This window comes from Manacus candei, unplaced genomic scaffold, assembly GCF_025592945.1.
Source record: "Manacus candei isolate 608988 ecotype Guabito, Panama unplaced genomic scaffold, ASM2559294v1 h1tg000469l, whole genome shotgun sequence".
In the NCBI taxonomy this organism is placed as follows: domain Eukaryota; kingdom Metazoa; phylum Chordata; class Aves; order Passeriformes; family Pipridae; genus Manacus; species Manacus candei.
In genome coordinates, this window is record NW_026138517.1 from 25,086 (window position 1) to 29,683 (window position 4,598).

Consider the following 4,598-nt stretch of genomic DNA (forward strand, 5'->3'; position numbering starts at 1 on the left):
GCTCCCTAAAAACAGACACAGGGGGATGAGAGTCGGGATCCTGAACCATCCCAAACCATCCCAGTGATCCCAAACCATCCCAGTGACCCCAAACCAGCCCAAACCATCCCAAACCATCCCAAACCATCCCAAACCAGCCCAAACCAGCCCAAACCAGCCCAAACCATCCCAGTGATCCCAAACCATCCCAAACCATCCCAAACCATCCCAAACCATCCCAAACCAGCCCGGCCATGGCTCCCTAAAAACAGACACAGCGGGGTGAGAGCTGGGATCCTGAACCATCCCAAACCATCCCAAACCATCCCAAACCATCCCAGTGATCCCAAACCATCTCAAACCATCCCAGCCATGGCTCCCTAAAAACAGACACAGCGGGGTGAGAGCTGGGATCCTGAACCATCCCAAACCATCCCAGGGATCCCAAACCATCCCAGTGACCCCAAACCATCCCAAACCATCCCAGCCATGGCTCCCTAAAAACAGACACAGCGGGGTGAGAGCTGGGATCCCAAACCATCCCAAACCATCCTAAACCATCCCAAACCATCCCAAACCATCCCAAACCATCCTAAACCATCCCAAACCATCCCAAACCAGCCCAAACCATCCCAGTGACCCCAAACCATCCCAAACCATCCCAAACCATCCCAAACCATCCCAAACCAGCCCAAACCAGCCCAAACCATCCCAGTGACCCCAAACCATCCCAAACCATCCCAAACCATCCCAAACCATCCCCGTGATCCCAAACCATCCCAAACCATCCCAAACCATCCCAGTGATCCCAAACCATCCCAAACCATCCCAAACCATCCCAAACCAGCCCGGCCATGGCTCCCTAAAAACAGACACAGCGGGGTGAGAGCTGGGATCCCAAACCAGCCCAAACCATCCTAAACCATCCCAAACCATCCTGGCCATGGCTCCCTAAAAACAGACACAGGGGGGTGAGAGCCGGGATCCTGAACCATCCCAAACCATCCTAAACCATCCCAGTGATCCCAGTGATCCCAAATCATCCCAAACCATCCCAGTGATCCCAAACCATCCCAAACCATCCCAAACCATCCCAAACCATCCCAAACCATCCCAAACCATCCCAAACCAGCCCGGCCATGGCTCCCTAAAAACAGACACAGCGGGGTGAGAGCTGGGATCCTGAACCATCCCAAACCATCCCAGTGATCCCAAACCATCCCAAACCATCCCAAACCATCCCAAACCATCCCAAACCATCCCAAACCATCCCAAACCATCCCAAACCAGCCCAAACCATCCCAAACCAGCCCAGTGATCCCAGTGATCCCAAACCATCCCAAACCATCCCGGCCATGGCTCCCTAAAAACAGACACAGGGGGGTGAGAGCTGGGATCCCAAACCAGCCCAAACCATCCCAAACCATCCCAAACCATCCCAAACCATCCCAAACCATCCCAAACCATCCCAAACCAGCCCAGTGACCCCAAACCATCCCAAACCATCCCAAACCATCCCAAACCATCCCGGCCATGGCTCCCTAAAAACAGACACAGGGGGGTGAGAGCTGGGATCCCAAACCAGCCCAAACCATCCCAAACCATCCCAAACCATCCCAAACCATCCCAAACCATCCCAAACCATCCCAGCCATGGCTCCCTAAAAACAGACACAGGGGGATGAGAGTCGGGATCCTGAACCATCCCAAACCATCCTAAACCATCCCAAACCATCCCAAACCATCCTAAACCATCCCAAACCATCCCAGCCATGGCTCCCTAAAAACAGACACAGGGGGGTGAGACCTGGGATCCCAAACCATCCCAGGGATCCCAAACCATCCCAAACCATCCCAGTGATCCCAGTGATCCCAAACCATCCCAAACCATCCCAGCCATGGCTCCCTAAAAACAGACACAGCGGGGTGAGAGCTGGGATCCCGAACCATCCCAAACCATCCCAAACCAGCCCAAACCATCCCAAACCATCCCAAACCATCCCAGTGATCCCAAACCATCCCAAACCATCCCGGCCATGGCTCCCTAAAAACAGACACAGGGGGGTGAGAGCTGGGATCCCAAACCAGCCCAAACCATCCCAAACCATCCCAGTGATCCCAGTGATCCCAAACCATCCCAGTGATCCCAGTGATCCCAAACCATCCCAAACCATCCCGGCCATGGCTCCCTAAAAACAGACACAAGGGATGAGAGCTGGGATCCCAAACCAGCCCAAACCATCCCAAACCAGCCCAAACCAGCCCAAACCAGCCCGGCCATGGCTCCCTAAAAACAGACACAGCGGGGTGAGAGCTGGGATCCCAAACCATCCCAAACCATCCCAAACCATCCCAAACCATCCCAAACCATCCCAAACCATCCCAAACCATCCCAAACCAGCCCAAACCAGCCCAAACCATCCCAAACCAGCCCAAACCAGCCCAAACCATCCCAAACCAGCCCAAACCATCCCAGTGATCCCAGTGATCCCAGTGATCCCAAACCATCCCAAACCATCCCAAACCATCCCAGCCATGGCTCCCTAAAAACAGACACAGGGGATGAGAACCGGGATCCTGAACCAGCCCAGTGACCCCAAACCATCCCAAACCATCCCAGTGATCCCAAACCATCCCAAACCATCCCAAACAATCCCCAACCATCCCAAACCATCCCAAACCATCCCAGTGATCCCAAACCATCCCAAACCACCCCAAACCATCCCAGTGATCCCAAACCATCCCAAACCAGCCCAAACCATCCCAAACCATCCCAAACCACCCCAAACCATCCCAGTGATCCCAAACCAGCCCAAACCAGCCCAAACCATCCCAAACCATCCCAAACCATCCCAAACCATCCCAAACCCCGGGCGCTTCCCGGAGAACGGGCACGGGACACGGATCCAGGGGGGAACAGCAGGCAAGGAAAAGCTGGAGCTGGGGGATGAGGGGCTGGAATATCCCGGGCTGGGAGGGATCCATGAGGATCACGGAGTCCAGCTCCGGAAAGGGGAGCTGGGATTTGGGAATGAGATGGAATTTCGGGATGTTGAATCCCTAAGAATTGGTTTTAATGGAACTGGAGCTCCATGGGAGCCCGAGGGATCCAAAGGGACCCACCAGGATCACGGAGTCCAGCTCCGGAAAGGGGAGCTGGGATTTGGGAATGAGATGGGATTTCGGGATGTTGAATCCCTAAGAATTGGTTTGAATGGAACTGGAGCTTCATTTGGAGCCCGAGGGTTCCAAAGGGGCGGGAAATAACCGGGATGAACCGGAGCCATCCCTGAATCCCCAGGGAATTGGGATCCCAGGGGGACACTGCTGGGAGAAATGGGATGGGGGGAGTTATCCAGGCCCTCCTGGTCATCCAGGGGCTGGAGTGGGGCTGGAACTGGGGAAGCCCATGGAGATAATCCCACAGAATCCCAGGGAATCATGGAATATCCCGGGCTGGGAGGGACCCACCAGGATCTCGGAGTCCAGCTCCGGAAAAGGGAGCTGGGATTTGGGAATGAGATGGAATTTCGGGATATTCAATCCCTAAGAATTGGTTTTAATGGAACTGGAGCTCCATGGGAGCCCGAGGAGCCCAAGGGATCCACCAGGATCACGGAGTCCAGCTCCGGAAAGGGGAGCTGGGATTTGGGAATGAGATGGAATTTCGGGATGTTGAATCCCTAAGAATTGGTTTTAATGGAACTGGAGCTCCGTGGGAGCCCGAGGGTTCCAAAGGGATCCACCAGGATCACGGAGCCCAGCTCCGGAAAGGGGAGCTGGGATTTGGGAATGAGATGGAATTTCGGGATGTTGAATCCCTAAGAATTGGTTTTAATGGAACTGGAGCTTCATTTGGAGCCCGAGGGTTCCAAAGGGACGGGAAATAACCGGGATGAACCGGAGCCATCCCTGAATCCCCAGGGAATTGGGATCCCAGGGGGACACTGGCGGGAGAAATGGGATGGGGGAGTTATCCAGGCCCTCCTGCCCATCCAGGGGCTGGAGTGGGGCTGGAACCGGGGAAGCCCATGGAGATAATCCCACAGAATCCCAGGGAATCAGGGAATATCCCGGGCTGGGAGGGATCCACCAGGATCTCGGAGTCCAGCTCCAGAAAGGGGAGCTGGGATTTGGGAATGAGATGGAATTTCGGGATGTTGAATCCCTAATATTGGTTTTAATGGAACTGGAGCTCCGTGGGAGCCCAAGGGATCCACCAGGATCACGGAGTCCAGCTCCGGAAAGGGGAGTTGGGATTCAGGAATGAGATGGAATTTCAGGGTATTGAATCCCTAAGAATTGGTTTTAATGGAATTGGAGCTTCATTTGGAGCCTGAATCCCTGAATCCCCAGGGAATTGGGATCCCAGGGGGACACTGCCGGGAGAAATGGGATGGGGGGAGTTATCCCAGGGATCCCGGGTGGGTGAGGGGTGACTGTGTCCCCCCTCCCAAACCACTCCAGGGAATTTCGGGCTCCGACCCAGCTCGGGCACAGTCCGGCGGCGGGAGTTGGGAAAGGCCTCGGGAACGCGCTCCGACCTCTCTCCCGGTTGGGAAACTCCGGCTGCTCCATCCCACCACCCCACCCCCTGCCTGGATCCCCAGGGAATGCTCC